The sequence below is a fragment of the Oncorhynchus clarkii genome, chromosome 18 (assembly GCF_045791955.1).
Source record: "Oncorhynchus clarkii lewisi isolate Uvic-CL-2024 chromosome 18, UVic_Ocla_1.0, whole genome shotgun sequence".
Taxonomy (NCBI): domain Eukaryota; kingdom Metazoa; phylum Chordata; class Actinopteri; order Salmoniformes; family Salmonidae; genus Oncorhynchus; species Oncorhynchus clarkii.
Genome location: NC_092164.1, coordinates 40,352,025 through 40,367,311, shown reverse-complemented (window position 1 = coordinate 40,367,311; position 15,287 = coordinate 40,352,025). Strand labels below are relative to the sequence as shown.

The 15,287-nt window shown below is 37.5% G+C and overlaps 18 non-coding genes across 18 annotated transcripts; all 18 read left to right on the top strand.

Annotated features, from left to right (window-relative positions):
* Positions 1-1,142: 1,142 nt before the first annotated feature.
* trnal-uaa (transfer RNA leucine (anticodon UAA)) lies at positions 1,143-1,225 on the top strand. Its single transcript has one exon. It is a non-coding gene; the product is annotated as a tRNA-Leu (tRNA).
* A 737-nt stretch (positions 1,226-1,962) lies between these two features.
* trnal-uaa (transfer RNA leucine (anticodon UAA)) lies at positions 1,963-2,045 on the top strand. Its single transcript has one exon. It is a non-coding gene; the product is annotated as a tRNA-Leu (tRNA).
* A 737-nt stretch (positions 2,046-2,782) lies between these two features.
* Positions 2,783-2,865, top strand: trnal-uaa (transfer RNA leucine (anticodon UAA)). Its single transcript has one exon. It is a non-coding gene; the product is annotated as a tRNA-Leu (tRNA).
* A 737-nt stretch (positions 2,866-3,602) lies between these two features.
* Positions 3,603-3,685, top strand: trnal-uaa (transfer RNA leucine (anticodon UAA)). Its single transcript has one exon. It is a non-coding gene; the product is annotated as a tRNA-Leu (tRNA).
* A 737-nt stretch (positions 3,686-4,422) lies between these two features.
* On the top strand, positions 4,423-4,505 carry trnal-uaa (transfer RNA leucine (anticodon UAA)). The gene has a single exon. It is a non-coding gene; the product is annotated as a tRNA-Leu (tRNA).
* A 737-nt stretch (positions 4,506-5,242) lies between these two features.
* trnal-uaa (transfer RNA leucine (anticodon UAA)) lies at positions 5,243-5,325 on the top strand. Its single transcript has one exon. It is a non-coding gene; the product is annotated as a tRNA-Leu (tRNA).
* Positions 5,326-6,062: 737 nt separating this feature from the next.
* trnal-uaa (transfer RNA leucine (anticodon UAA)) lies at positions 6,063-6,145 on the top strand. The gene has a single exon. It is a non-coding gene; the product is annotated as a tRNA-Leu (tRNA).
* Positions 6,146-6,882: 737 nt separating this feature from the next.
* On the top strand, positions 6,883-6,965 carry trnal-uaa (transfer RNA leucine (anticodon UAA)). The gene has a single exon. It is a non-coding gene; the product is annotated as a tRNA-Leu (tRNA).
* Positions 6,966-7,702: 737 nt separating this feature from the next.
* Positions 7,703-7,785, top strand: trnal-uaa (transfer RNA leucine (anticodon UAA)). Its single transcript has one exon. It is a non-coding gene; the product is annotated as a tRNA-Leu (tRNA).
* A 737-nt stretch (positions 7,786-8,522) lies between these two features.
* trnal-uaa (transfer RNA leucine (anticodon UAA)) lies at positions 8,523-8,605 on the top strand. The gene has a single exon. It is a non-coding gene; the product is annotated as a tRNA-Leu (tRNA).
* A 737-nt stretch (positions 8,606-9,342) lies between these two features.
* On the top strand, positions 9,343-9,425 carry trnal-uaa (transfer RNA leucine (anticodon UAA)). Its single transcript has one exon. It is a non-coding gene; the product is annotated as a tRNA-Leu (tRNA).
* A 737-nt stretch (positions 9,426-10,162) lies between these two features.
* trnal-uaa (transfer RNA leucine (anticodon UAA)) lies at positions 10,163-10,245 on the top strand. The gene has a single exon. It is a non-coding gene; the product is annotated as a tRNA-Leu (tRNA).
* A 737-nt stretch (positions 10,246-10,982) lies between these two features.
* Positions 10,983-11,065, top strand: trnal-uaa (transfer RNA leucine (anticodon UAA)). The gene has a single exon. It is a non-coding gene; the product is annotated as a tRNA-Leu (tRNA).
* A 737-nt stretch (positions 11,066-11,802) lies between these two features.
* Positions 11,803-11,885, top strand: trnal-uaa (transfer RNA leucine (anticodon UAA)). The gene has a single exon. It is a non-coding gene; the product is annotated as a tRNA-Leu (tRNA).
* Positions 11,886-12,622: 737 nt separating this feature from the next.
* Positions 12,623-12,705, top strand: trnal-uaa (transfer RNA leucine (anticodon UAA)). The gene has a single exon. It is a non-coding gene; the product is annotated as a tRNA-Leu (tRNA).
* Positions 12,706-13,442: 737 nt separating this feature from the next.
* Positions 13,443-13,525, top strand: trnal-uaa (transfer RNA leucine (anticodon UAA)). Its single transcript has one exon. It is a non-coding gene; the product is annotated as a tRNA-Leu (tRNA).
* A 737-nt stretch (positions 13,526-14,262) lies between these two features.
* On the top strand, positions 14,263-14,345 carry trnal-uaa (transfer RNA leucine (anticodon UAA)). The gene has a single exon. It is a non-coding gene; the product is annotated as a tRNA-Leu (tRNA).
* Positions 14,346-15,053: 708 nt separating this feature from the next.
* trnal-uaa (transfer RNA leucine (anticodon UAA)) lies at positions 15,054-15,136 on the top strand. The gene has a single exon. It is a non-coding gene; the product is annotated as a tRNA-Leu (tRNA).
* Positions 15,137-15,287: the final 151 nt, after the last annotated feature.

The following is a 15,287-nucleotide window of genomic DNA, read 5'->3' as shown; positions in this document are numbered from 1 at the left end:
CTGACTGTGTGCTCCTCATTCCAATTTCACTGGGCTCTTGATTGTACTTTACACCAGGATGGCTGAGTGGTTTAGACTGTTGGAATAAAAATCCAATGAATGCTATCTTCTTGTGGGTACCAACCGCATTCCTGGAAAAAACTTACTTTGGATGTAATCAACCCACCTTTCATTCATTTCCAATTAGCGTGGATCAAATCTGAATGAACTGACTATGACAAGATCATCTACTTTGACTCAGCTCTTGTTAGTCTTTTAGAAACACCTGGATGTCAGTGTGTTTAAGGCGTTAGACTCATGATCGAAATTAAAATGTTCTTGTTTGTTCCAAACCTACATCTGGTAGAAAGTTTGATTGGGATGTAATCAAGTTTCATTTCGTGGGTTCGAACCCCACTCCTGGTATGAGTTCTTCTATCATTTGGATGTAATCAATTGTCCTTTCACTCATTTGAAATTTCTTTGGATGAAAGCTGAAAGAATTGTCTTTGTTCCCGTTATTCCGCCTTCAAGTATTTATCCTTTAAAAACACAAATGATACCTAAGTGGTTATGGTGTTAGAGTCATTATCAACTTAATTATTATTCTTCTTGCTTCGAAACCCCATTCTTGTATTAAGTTTGATTTGCATGTCAACAAGTCTCATTTAGATCTTGTCTGGCTCAAACCCAAAATAACTGACTGTGTGCTCCTCATTCCAATTTCACTGGGCTCTTGATTGTACTTTACACCAGGATGGCTGAGTGGTTTAGACTGTTGGAATAAAAATCCAATGAATGCTATCTTCTTGTGGGTACCAACCGCATTCCTGGAAAAAACTTACTTTGGATGTAATCAACCCACCTTTCATTCATTTCCAATTAGCGTGGATCAAATCTGAATGAACTGACTATGACAAGATCTTCTACTTTGACTCAGCTCTTGTTAGTCTTTTAGAAACACCTGGATGTCAGTGTGTTTAAGGCGTTAGACTCATGATCGAAATTAAAATGTTCTTGTTTGTTCCAAACCTACATCTGGTAGAAAGTTTGATTGGGATGTAATCAAGTTTCATTTACATATTGTCTGGATCAAAGCCAAAAGATCTAACTGTGTGTTCCTTATTCCATTTTGACTGCTCCCTTGATTTTGTGTTTATAGCACCAGGATGGCCGAGAGGTTAAGGCGTTGGACTTAAGATCCAATGGACATATGTCCTCGTGGGTTCGAACCCCACTCCTGGTATGAGTTCTTCTATCATTTGGATGTAATCAATTGTCCTTTCACTCATTTGAAATTTCTTTGGATGAAAGCTGAAAGAATTGTCTTTGTTCCCGTTATTCCGCCTTCAAGTATTTATCCTTTAAAAACACAAATGATACCTAAGTGATTATGGTGTTAGAGTCATTATCAACTTAATTATTATTCTTCTTGCTTCGAAACCCCATTCTTGTATTAAGTTTGATTTGCATGTCAACAAGTCTCATTTAGATCTTGTCTGGCTCAAACCCAAAATAACTGACTGTGTGCTCCTCATTCCAATTTCACTGGGCTCTTGATTGTACTTTACACCAGGATGGCTGAGTGGTTTAGACTGTTGGAATAAAAATCCAATGAATGCTATCTTCTTGTGGGTACCAACCGCATTCCTGGAAAAAACTTACTTTGGATGTAATCAACCCACCTTTCATTCATTTCCAATTAGCGTGGATCAAATCTGAATGAACTGACTATGACAAGATCTTCTACTTTGACTCAGCTCTTGTTAGTCTTTTAGAAACACCTGGATGTCAGTGTGTTTAAGGCGTTAGACTCATGATCGAAATTAAAATGTTCTTGTTTGTTCCAAACCTACATCTGGTAGAAAGTTTGATTGGGATGTAATCAAGTTTCATTTACATATTGTCTGGATCAAAGCCAAAAGATCTAACTCTGTGTTCCTTATTCCATTTTGACTGCGCCCTTGATTTTGTGTTTATAGCACCAGGATGGCCGAGAGGTTAAGGCGTTGGACTTAAGATCCAATGGACATATGTCCTCGTGGGTTCGAACCCCACTCCTGGTATGAGTTCTTCTATCATTTGGATGTAATCAATTGTCCTTTCACTCATTTGAAATTTCTTTGGATGAAAGCTGAAAGAATTGTCTTTGTTCCCGTTATTCCGCCTTCAAGTATTTATCCTTTAAAAACACAAATGATACCTAAGTGATTATGGTGTTAGAGTCATTATCAACTTAATTATTATTCTTCTTGCTTCGAAACCCCATTCTTGTATTAAGTTTGATTTGCATGTCAACAAGTCTCATTTAGATCTTGTCTGGCTCAAACCCAAAATAACTGACTGTGTGCTCCTCATTCCAATTTCACTGGGCTCTTGATTGTACTTTACACCAGGATGGCTGAGTGGTTTAGACTGTTGGAATAAAAATCCAATGAATGCTATCTTCTTGTGGGTACCAACCGCATTCCTGGAAAAAACTTACTTTGGATGTAATCAACCCACCTTTCATTCATTTCCAATTAGCGTGGATCAAATCTGAATGAACTGACTATGACAAGATCTTCTACTTTGACTCAGCTCTTGTTAGTCTTTTAGAAACACCTGGATGTCAGTGTGTTTAAGGCGTTAGACTCATGATCGAAATTAAAATGTTCTTGTTTGTTCCAAACCTACATCTGGTAGAAAGTTTGATTGGGATGTAATCAAGTTTCATTTACATATTGTCTGGATCAAAGCCAAAAGATCTAACTGTGTGTTCCTTATTCCATTTTGACTGCGCCCTTGATTTTGTGTTTATAACACCAGGATGGCCGAGAGGTTAAGGCGTTGGACTTAAGATCCAATGGACATATGTCCTCGTGGGTTTGAACCCCACTCCTGGTATGAGTTCTTCTATCATTTGGATGTAATCAATTGTCCTTTCACTCATTTGAAATTTCTTTGGATGAAAGCTGAAAGAATTGTCTTTGTTCCCGTTATTCCGCCTTCAAGTATTTATCCTTTAAAAACACAAATGATACCTAAGTGATTATGGTGTTAGAGTCATTATCAACTTAATTATTATTCTTCTTGCTTCGAAACCCCATTCTTGTATTAAGTTTGATTTGCATGTCAACAAGTCTCATTTAGATCTTGTCTGGCTCAAACCCAAAATAACTGACTGTGTGCTCCTCATTCCAATTTCACTGGGCTCTTGATTGTACTTTACACCAGGATGGCTGAGTGGTTTAGACTGTTGGAATAAAAATCCAATGAATGCTATCTTCTTGTGGGTACCAACCGCATTCCTGGAAAAAACTTACTTTGGATGTAATCAACCCACCTTTCATTCATTTCCAATTAGCGTGGATCAAATCTGAATGAACTGACTATGACAAGATCTTCTACTTTGACTCAGCTCTTGTTAGTCTTTTAGAAACACCTGGATGTCAGTGTGTTTAAGGCGTTAGACTCATGATCGAAATTAAAATGTTCTTGTTTGTTCCAAACCTACATCTGGTAGAAAGTTTGATTGGGATGTAATCAAGTTTCATTTACATATTGTCTGGATCAAAGCCAAAAGATCTAACTGTGTGTTCCTTATTCCATTTTGACTGCGCCCTTGATTTTGTGTTTATAACACCAGGATGGCCGAGAGGTTAAGGCGTTGGACTTAAGATCCAATGGACATATGTCCTCGTGGGTTCGAACCCCACTCCTGGTATGAGTTCTTCTATCATTTGGATGTAATCAATTGTCCTTTCACTCATTTGAAATTTCTTTGGATGAAAGCTGAAAGAATTGTCTTTGTTCCCGTTATTCCGCCTTCAAGTATTTATCCTTTAAAAACACAAATGATACCTAAGTGATTATGGTGTTAGAGTCATTATCAACTTAATTATTATTCTTCTTGCTTCGAAACCCCATTCTTGTATTAAGTTTGATTTGCATGTCAACAAGTCTCATTTAGATCTTGTCTGGCTCAAACCCAAAATAACTGACTGTGTGCTCCTCATTCCAATTTCACTGGGCTCTTGATTGTACTTTACACCAGGATGGCTGAGTGGTTTAGACTGTTGGAATAAAAATCCAATGAATGCTATCTTCTTGTGGGTACCAACCGCATTCCTGGAAAAAACTTACTTTGGATGTAATCAACCCACCTTTCATTCATTTCCAATTAGCGTGGATCAAATCTGAATGAACTGACTATGACAAGATCTTCTACTTTGACTCAGCTCTTGTTAGTCTTTTAGAAACACCTGGATGTCAGTGTGTTTAAGGCGTTAGACTCATGATCGAAATTAAAATGTTCTTGTTTGTTCCAAACCTACATCTGGTAGAAAGTTTGATTGGGATGTAATCAAGTTTCATTTACATATTGTCTGGATCAAAGCCAAAAGATCTAACTGTGTGTTCCTTATTCCATTTTGACTGCGCCCTTGATTTTGTGTTTATAACACCAGGATGGCCGAGAGGTTAAGGCGTTGGACTTAAGATCCAATGGACATATGTCCTCGTGGGTTCGAACCCCACTCCTGGTATGAGTTCTTCTATCATTTGGATGTAATCAATTGTCCTTTCACTCATTTGAAATTTCTTTGGATGAAAGCTGAAAGAATTGTCTTTGTTCCCGTTATTCCGCCTTCAAGTATTTATCCTTTAAAAACACAAATGATACCTAAGTGATTATGGTGTTAGAGTCATTATCAACTTAATTATTATTCTTCTTGCTTCGAAACCCCATTCTTGTATTAAGTTTGATTTGCATGTCAACAAGTCTCATTTAGATCTTGTCTGGCTCAAACCCAAAATAACTGACTGTGTGCTCCTCATTCCAATTTCACTGGGCTCTTGATTGTACTTTACACCAGGATGGCTGAGTGGTTTAGACTGTTGGAATAAAAATCCAATGAATGCTATCTTCTTGTGGGTACCAACCGCATTCCTGGAAAAAACTTACTTTGGATGTAATCAACCCACCTTTCATTCATTTCCAATTAGCGTGGATCAAATCTGAATGAACTGACTATGACAAGATCTTCTACTTTGACTCAGCTCTTGTTAGTCTTTTAGAAACACCTGGATGTCAGTGTGTTTAAGGCGTTAGACTCATGATCGAAATTAAAATGTTCTTGTTTGTTCCAAACCTACATCTGGTAGAAAGTTTGATTGGGATGTAATCAAGTTTCATTTACATATTGTCTGGATCAAAGCCAAAAGATCTAACTGTGTGTTCCTTATTCCATTTTGACTGCGCCCTTGATTTTGTGTTTATAACACCAGGATGGCCGAGAGGTTAAGGCGTTGGACTTAAGATCCAATGGACATATGTCCTCGTGGGTTTGAACCCCACTCCTGGTATGAGTTCTTCTATCATTTGGATGTAATCAATTGTCCTTTCACTCATTTGAAATTTCTTTGGATGAAAGCTGAAAGAATTGTCTTTGTTCCCGTTATTCCGCCTTCAAGTATTTATCCTTTAAAAACACAAATGATACCTAAGTGGTTATGGTGTTAGAGTCATTATCAACTTAATTATTATTCTTCTTGCTTCGAAACCCCATTCTTGTATTAAGTTTGATTTGCATGTCAACAAGTCTCATTTAGATCTTGTCTGGCTCAAACCCAAAATAACTGACTGTGTGCTCCTCATTCCAATTTCACTGGGCTCTTGATTGTACTTTACACCAGGATGGCTGAGTGGTTTAGACTGTTGGAATAAAAATCCAATGAATGCTATCTTCTTGTGGGTACCAACCGCATTCCTGGAAAAAACTTACTTTGGATGTAATCAACCCACCTTTCATTCATTTCCAATTAGCGTGGATCAAATCTGAATGAACTGACTATGACAAGATCTTCTACTTTGACTCAGCTCTTGTTAGTCTTTTAGAAACACCTGGATGTCAGTGTGTTTAAGGCGTTAGACTCATGATCGAAATTAAAATGTTCTTGTTTGTTCCAAACCTACATCTGGTAGAAAGTTTGATTGGGATGTAATCAAGTTTCATTTACATATTGTCTGGATCAAAGCCAAAAGATCTAACTGTGTGTTCCTTATTCCATTTTGACTGCTCCCTTGATTTTGTGTTTATAGCACCAGGATGGCCGAGAGGTTAAGGCGTTGGACTTAAGATCCAATGGACATATGTCCTCGTGGGTTCGAACCCCACTCCTGGTATGAGTTCTTCTATCATTTGGATGTAATCAATTGTCCTTTCACTCATTTGAAATTTCTTTGGATGAAAGCTGAAAGAATTGTCTTTGTTCCCGTTATTCCGCCTTCAAGTATTTATCCTTTAAAAACACAAATGATACCTAAGTGATTATGGTGTTAGAGTCATTATCAACTTAATTATTATTCTTCTTGCTTCGAAACCCCATTCTTGTATTAAGTTTGATTTGCATGTCAACAAGTCTCATTTAGATCTTGTCTGGCTCAAACCCAAAATAACTGACTGTGTGCTCCTCATTCCAATTTCACTGGGCTCTTGATTGTACTTTACACCAGGATGGCTGAGTGGTTTAGACTGTTGGAATAAAAATCCAATGAATGCTATCTTCTTGTGGGTACCAACCGCATTCCTGGAAAAAACTTACTTTGGATGTAATCAACCCACCTTTCATTCATTTCCAATTAGCGTGGATCAAATCTGAATGAACTGACTATGACAAGATCTTCTACTTTGACTCAGCTCTTGTTAGTCTTTTAGAAACACCTGGATGTCAGTGTGTTTAAGGCGTTAGACTCATGATCGAAATTAAAATGTTCTTGTTTGTTCCAAACCTACATCTGGTAGAAAGTTTGATTGGGATGTAATCAAGTTTCATTTACATATTGTCTGGATCAAAGCCAAAAGATCTAACTGTGTGTTCCTTATTCCATTTTGACTGCGCCCTTGATTTTGTGTTTATAACACCAGGATGGCCGAGAGGTTAAGGCGTTGGACTTAAGATCCAATGGACATATGTCCTCGTGGGTTTGAACCCCACTCCTGGTATGAGTTCTTCTATCATTTGGATGTAATCAATTGTCCTTTCACTCATTTGAAATTTCTTTGGATGAAAGCTGAAAGAATTGTCTTTGTTCCCGTTATTCCGCCTTCAAGTATTTATCCTTTAAAAACACAAATGATACCTAAGTGGTTATGGTGTTAGAGTCATTATCAACTTAATTATTATTCTTCTTGCTTCGAAACCCCATTCTTGTATTAAGTTTGATTTGCATGTCAACAAGTCTCATTTAGATCTTGTCTGGCTCAAACCCAAAATAACTGACTGTGTGCTCCTCATTCCAATTTCACTGGGCTCTTGATTGTACTTTACACCAGGATGGCTGAGTGGTTTAGACTGTTGGAATAAAAATCCAATGAATGCTATCTTCTTGTGGGTACCAACCGCATTCCTGGAAAAAACTTACTTTGGATGTAATCAACCCACCTTTCATTCATTTCCAATTAGCGTGGATCAAATCTGAATGAACTGACTATGACAAGATCTTCTACTTTGACTCAGCTCTTGTTAGTCTTTTAGAAACACCTGGATGTCAGTGTGTTTAAGGCGTTAGACTCATGATCGAAATTAAAATGTTCTTGTTTGTTCCAAACCTACATCTGGTAGAAAGTTTGATTGGGATGTAATCAAGTTTCATTTACATATTGTCTGGATCAAAGCCAAAAGATCTAACTGTGTGTTCCTTATTCCATTTTGACTGCTCCCTTGATTTTGTGTTTATAGCACCAGGATGGCCGAGAGGTTAAGGCGTTGGACTTAAGATCCAATGGACATATGTCCTCGTGGGTTCGAACCCCACTCCTGGTATGAGTTCTTCTATCATTTGGATGTAATCAATTGTCCTTTCACTCATTTGAAATTTCTTTGGATGAAAGCTGAAAGAATTGTCTTTGTTCCCGTTATTCCGCCTTCAAGTATTTATCCTTTAAAAACACAAATGATACCTAAGTGATTATGGTGTTAGAGTCATTATCAACTTAATTATTATTCTTCTTGCTTCGAAACCCCATTCTTGTATTAAGTTTTATTTGCATGTCAACAAGTCTCATTTAGATCTTGTCTGGCTCAAACCCAAAATAACTGACTGTGTGCTCCTCATTCCAATTTCACTGGGCTCTTGATTGTACTTTACACCAGGATGGCTGAGTGGTTTAGACTGTTGGAATAAAAATCCAATGAATGCTATCTTCTTGTGGGTACCAACCGCATTCCTGGAAAAAACTTACTTTGGATGTAATCAACCCACCTTTCATTCATTTCCAATTAGCGTGGATCAAATCTGAATGAACTGACTATGACAAGATCTTCTACTTTGACTCAGCTCTTGTTAGTCTTTTAGAAACACCTGGATGTCAGTGTGTTTAAGGCGTTAGACTCATGATCGAAATTAAAATGTTCTTGTTTGTTCCAAACCTACATCTGGTAGAAAGTTTGATTGGGATGTAATCAAGTTTCATTTACATATTGTCTGGATCAAAGCCAAAAGATCTAACTGTGTGTTCCTTATTCCATTTTGACTGCTCCCTTGATTTTGTGTTTATAGCACCAGGATGGCCGAGAGGTTAAGGCGTTGGACTTAAGATCCAATGGACATATGTCCTCGTGGGTTCGAACCCCACTCCTGGTATGAGTTCTTCTATCATTTGGATGTAATCAATTGTCCTTTCACTCATTTGAAATTTCTTTGGATGAAAGCTGAAAGAATTGTCTTTGTTCCCGTTATTCCGCCTTCAAGTATTTATCCTTTAAAAACACAAATGATACCTAAGTGATTATGGTGTTAGAGTCATTATCAACTTAATTATTATTCTTCTTGCTTCGAAACCCCATTCTTGTATTAAGTTTTATTTGCATGTCAACAAGTCTCATTTAGATCTTGTCTGGCTCAAACCCAAAATAACTGACTGTGTGCTCCTCATTCCAATTTCACTGGGCTCTTGATTGTACTTTACACCAGGATGGCTGAGTGGTTTAGACTGTTGGAATAAAAATCCAATGAATGCTATCTTCTTGTGGGTACCAACCGCATTCCTGGAAAAAACTTACCTTGGATGTAATCAACCCACCTTTCATTCATTTCCAATTAGCGTGGATCAAATCTGAATGAACTGACTATGACAAGATCATCTACTTTGACTCAGCTCTTGTTAGTCTTTTAGAAACACCTGGATGTCAGTGTGTTTAAGGCGTTAGACTCATGATCGAAGTTAAAATGTTCTTGTTTGTTCCAAACCTACATCTGGTAGAAAGTTTGATTGGGATGTAATCAAGTTTCATTTACATATTGTCTGGATCAAAGCCAAAATATCTAACTGTGTGTTCCTTATTCCATTTTGACTGCGCCCTTGATTTTGTGTTTAAAACACCAGGATGGCCGAGAGGTTAAGGCGTTGGACTTAAGATCCAATGGACATATGTCCTCGTGGGTTTGAACCCCACTCCTGGTATGAGTTCTTCTATCATTTGGATGTAATCAATTGTCCTTTCACTCATTTGAAATTTCTTTGGATGAAAGCTGAAAGAATTGTCTTTGTTCCCGTTATTCCGCCTTCAAGTATTTATCCTTTAAAAACACAAATGATACCTAAGTGGTTATGGTGTTAGAGTCATTATCAACTTAATTATTATTCTTCTTGCTTCGAAACCCCATTCTTGTATTAAGTTTGATTTGCATGTCAACAAGTCTCATTTAGATCTTGTCTGGCTCAAACCCAAAATAACTGACTGTGTGCTCCTCATTCCAATTTCACTGGGCTCTTGATTGTACTTTACACCAGGATGGCTGAGTGGTTTAGACTGTTGGAATAAAAATCCAATGAATGCTATCTTCTTGTGGGTACCAACCGCATTCCTGGAAAAAACTTACTTTGGATGTAATCAACCCACCTTTCATTCATTTCCAATTAGCGTGGATCAAATCTGAATGAACTGACTATGACAAGATCTTCTACTTTGACTCAGCTCTTGTTAGTCTTTTAGAAACACCTGGATGTCAGTGTGTTTAAGGCGTTAGACTCATGATCGAAATTAAAATGTTCTTGTTTGTTCCAAACCTACATCTGGTAGAAAGTTTGATTGGGATGTAATCAAGTTTCATTTACATATTGTCTGGATCAAAGCCAAAAGATCTAACTGTGTGTTCCTTATTCCATTTTGACTGCTCCCTTGATTTTGTGTTTATAGCACCAGGATGGCCGAGAGGTTAAGGCGTTGGACTTAAGATCCAATGGACATATGTCCTCGTGGGTTCGAACCCCACTCCTGGTATGAGTTCTTCTATCATTTGGATGTAATCAATTGTCCTTTCACTCATTTGAAATTTCTTTGGATGAAAGCTGAAAGAATTGTCTTTGTTCCCGTTATTCCGCCTTCAAGTATTTATCCTTTAAAAACACAAATGATACCTAAGTGATTATGGTGTTAGAGTCATTATCAACTTAATTATTATTCTTCTTGCTTCGAAACCCCATTCTTGTATTAAGTTTGATTTGCATGTCAACAAGTCTCATTTAGATCTTGTCTGGCTCAAACCCAAAATAACTGACTGTGTGCTCCTCATTCCAATTTCACTGGGCTCTTGATTGTACTTTACACCAGGATGGCTGAGTGGTTTAGACTGTTGGAATAAAAATCCAATGAATGCTATCTTCTTGTGGGTACCAACCGCATTCCTGGAAAAAACTTACTTTGGATGTAATCAACCCACCTTTCATTCATTTCCAATTAGCGTGGATCAAATCTGAATGAACTGACTATGACAAGATCTTCTACTTTGACTCAGCTCTTGTTAGTCTTTTAGAAACACCTGGATGTCAGTGTGTTTAAGGCGTTAGACTCATGATCGAAATTAAAATGTTCTTGTTTGTTCCAAACCTACATCTGGTAGAAAGTTTGATTGGGATGTAATCAAGTTTCATTTACATATTGTCTGGATCAAAGCCAAAAGATCTAACTGTGTGTTCCTTATTCCATTTTGACTGCTCCCTTGATTTTGTGTTTATAGCACCAGGATGGCCGAGAGGTTAAGGCGTTGGACTTAAGATCCAATGGACATATGTCCTCGTGGGTTCGAACCCCACTCCTGGTATGAGTTCTTCTATCATTTGGATGTAATCAATTGTCCTTTCACTCATTTGAAATTTCTTTGGATGAAAGCTGAAAGAATTGTCTTTGTTCCCGTTATTCCGCCTTCAAGTATTTATCCTTTAAAAACACAAATGATACCTAAGTGATTATGGTGTTAGAGTCATTATCAACTTAATTATTATTCTTCTTGCTTCGAAACCCCATTCTTGTATTAAGTTTTATTTGCATGTCAACAAGTCTCATTTAGATCTTGTCTGGCTCAAACCCAAAATAACTGACTGTGTGCTCCTCATTCCAATTTCACTGGGCTCTTGATTGTACTTTACACCAGGATGGCTGAGTGGTTTAGACTGTTGGAATAAAAATCCAATGAATGCTATCTTCTTGTGGGTACCAACCGCATTCCTGGAAAAAACTTACCTTGGATGTAATCAACCCACCTTTCATTCATTTCCAATTAGCGTGGATCAAATCTGAATGAACTGACTATGACAAGATCATCTACTTTGACTCAGCTCTTGTTAGTCTTTTAGAAACACCTGGATGTCAGTGTGTTTAAGGCGTTAGACTCATGATCGAAGTTAAAATGTTCTTGTTTGTTCCAAACCTACATCTGGTAGAAAGTTTGATTGGGATGTAATCAAGTTTCATTTACATATTGTCTGGATCAAAGCCAAAATATCTAACTGTGTGTTCCTTATTCCATTTTGACTGCGCCCTTGATTTTGTGTTTAAAACACCAGGATGGCCGAGAGGTTAAGGCGTTGGACTTAAGATCCAATGGACATATGTCCTCGTGGGTTTGAACCCCACTCCTGGTATGAGTTCTTCTATCATTTGGATGTAATCAATTGTCCTTTCACTCATTTGAAATTTCTTTGGATGAAAGCTGAAAGAATTGTCTTTGTTCCCGTTATTCCGCCTTCAAGTATTTATCCTTTAAAAACACAAATGATACCTAAGTGATTATGGTGTTAGAGTCATTATCAACTTAATTATTATTCTTCTTGCTTCGAAACCCCATTCTTGTATTAAGTTTGATTTGCATGTCAACAAGTCTCATTTAGATCTTGTCTGGCTCAAACCCAAAATAACTGACTGTGTGCTCCTCATTCCAATTTCACTGGGCTCTTGATTATACTTTACACCAGGATGGCTGAGTGGTTTAGACTGTTGGAATAAAAATCCAATGAATGCTATCTTCTTGTGGGTACCAACCGCATTCCTGGAAAAAACTTACTTTGGATGTAATCAACCCACCTTTCATTCATTTCCAATTAGCGTGGATCAAATCTGAATGAACTGACTATGACAAGATCTTCTACTTTGACTCAGCTCTTGTTAGTCTTTTAGAAACACCTGGATGTCAGTGTGTTTAAGGCGTTAGACTCATGATCGAAATTAAAATGTTCTTGTTTGTTCCAAACCTACATCTGGTAGAAAGTTTGATTGGGATGTAATCAAGTTTCATTTACATATTGTCTGGATCAAAGCCAAAAGATCTAACTGTGTGTTCCTTATTCCATTTTGACTGCTCCCTTGATTTTGTGTTTATAGCACCAGGATGGCCGAGAGGTTAAGGCGTTGGACTTAAGATCCAATGGACATATGTCCTCGTGGGTTCGAACCCCACTCCTGGTATGAGTTCTTCTATCATTTGGATGTAATCAATTGTCCTTTCACTCATTTGAAATTTCTTTGGATGAAAGCTGAAAGAATTGTCTTTGTTCCCGTTATTCCGCCTTCAAGTATTTATCCTTTAAAAACACAAATGATACCTAAGTGATTATGGTGTTAGAGTCATTATCAACTTAATTATTATTCTTCTTGCTTCGAAACCCCATTCTTGTATTAAGTTTTATTTGCATGTCAACAAGTCTCATTTAGATCTTGTCTGGCTCAAACCCAAAATAACTGACTGTGTGCTCCTCATTCCAATTTCACTGGGCTCTTGATTGTACTTTACACCAGGATGGCTGAGTGGTTTAGACTGTTGGAATAAAAATCCAATGAATGCTATCTTCTTGTGGGTACCAACCGCATTCCTGGAAAAAACTTACTTTGGATGTAATCAACCCACCTTTCATTCATTTCCAATTAGCGTGGATCAAATCTGAATGAACTGACTATGACAAGATCTTCTACTTTGACTCAGCTCTTGTTAGTCTTTTAGAAACACCTGGATGTCAGTGTGTTTAAGGCGTTAGACTCATGATCGAAATTAAAATGTTCTTGTTTGTTCCAAACCTACATCTGGTAGAAAGTTTGATTGGGATGTAATCAAGTTTCATTTACATATTGTCTGGATCAAAGCCAAAATATCTAACTGTGTGTTCCTTATTCCATTTTGACTGCACCCTTGATTTTGTGTTTAAAACACCAGGATGGCCGAGAGGTTAAGGCGTTGGACTTAAGATCCAATGGACATATGTCCTCGTGGGTTTGAACCCCACTCCTGGTATGAGTTCTTCTATCATTTGGATGTAATCAATTGTCCTTTCACTCATTTGACATTTCTTTGGATGAAAGCTGAAAGAATTGTCTTTGTTCCCGTTATTCCGCCTTCAAGTATTTATCCTTTAAAAACACAAATGATACCTAAGTGGTTATGGTGTTAGAGTCATTATCAACTTAATTATTATTCTTCTTGCTTCGAAACCCCATTCTTGTATTAAGTTTTATTTGCATGTCAACAAGTCTCATTTAGATCTTGTCTGGCTCAAACCCAAAATAACTGACTGTGTGCTCCTCATTCCAATTTCACTGGGCTCTTGATTGTACTTTACACCAGGATGGCTGAGTGGTTTAGACTGTTGGAATAAAAATCCAATGAATGCTATCTTCTTGTGGGTACCAACCGCATTCCTGGAAAAAACTTACCTTGGATGTAATCAACCCACCTTTCATTCATTTCCAATTAGCGTGGATCAAATCTGAATGAACTGACTATGACAAGATCATCTACTTTGACTCAGCTCTTGTTAGTCTTTTAGAAACACCTGGATGTCAGTGTGTTTAAGGCGTTAGACTCATGATCGAAGTTAAAATGTTCTTGTTTGTTCCAAACCTACATCTGGTAGAAAGTTTGATTGGGATGTAATCAAGTTTCATTTACATATTGTCTGGATCAAAGCCAAAATATCTAACTGTGTGTTCCTTATTCCATTTTGACTGCACCCTTGATTTTGTGTTTAAAACACCAGGATGGCCGAGAGGTTAAGGCGTTGGACTTAAGATCCAATGGACATATGTCCTCGTGGGTTTGAACCCCACTCCTGGTATGAGTTCTTCTATCATTTGGATGTAATCAATTGTCCTTTCACTCATTTGACATTTCTTTGGAAGAAAGCTGAAAGAATTGTCTTTGTTCCCGTTATTCCGCCTTCAAGTATTTATCCTTTAAAAACACAAATGATACCTAAGTGGTTATGGTGTTAGAGTCATTATCAACTTAATTATTATTCTTCTTGCTTCGAAACCCCATTCTTGTATTAAGTTTTATTTGCATGTCAACAAGTCTCATTTAGATCTTGTCTGGCTCAAACCCAAAATAACTGACTGTGTGCTCCTCATTCCAATTTCACTGGGCTCTTGATTGTACTTTACACCAGGATGGCTGAGTGGTTTAGACTGTTGGAATAAAACCAACCGCATTCCTGGAAAAAACTTACTTTGGATGTAATCAACCCACCTTTCATTCATTTCCAATTAGCGTGGATCAAATCTGAATGAACTGACTATGACAAGATCTTCTACTTTGACTCAGCTCTTGTTAGTCTTTTAGAAACACCTGGATGTCAGTGTGTTTAAGGCGTTAGACTCATGATCGAAATTAAAATGTTCTTGTTTGTTCCAAACCTACATCTGGTAGAAAGTTTGATTGGGATGTAATCAAGTTTCATTTACATATTGTCTGGATCAAAGCCAAAAGATCTAACTGTGTGTTCCTTATTCCATTTTGACTGCTCCCTTGATTTTGTGTTTATAGCACCAGGATGGCCGAGAGGTTAAGGCGTTGGACTTAAGATCCAATGGACATATGTCCTCGTGGGTTCGAACCCCACTCCTGGTATGAGTTCTTCTATCATTTGGATGTAATCAATTGTCCTTTCACTCATTTGAAATTTCTTTGGATGAAAGCTGAAAGAATTGTCTTTGTTCCCGTTATTCCGCCTTCAAGTATTTATCCTTTAAAAACACAAATGATACCTAAGTGATTATGG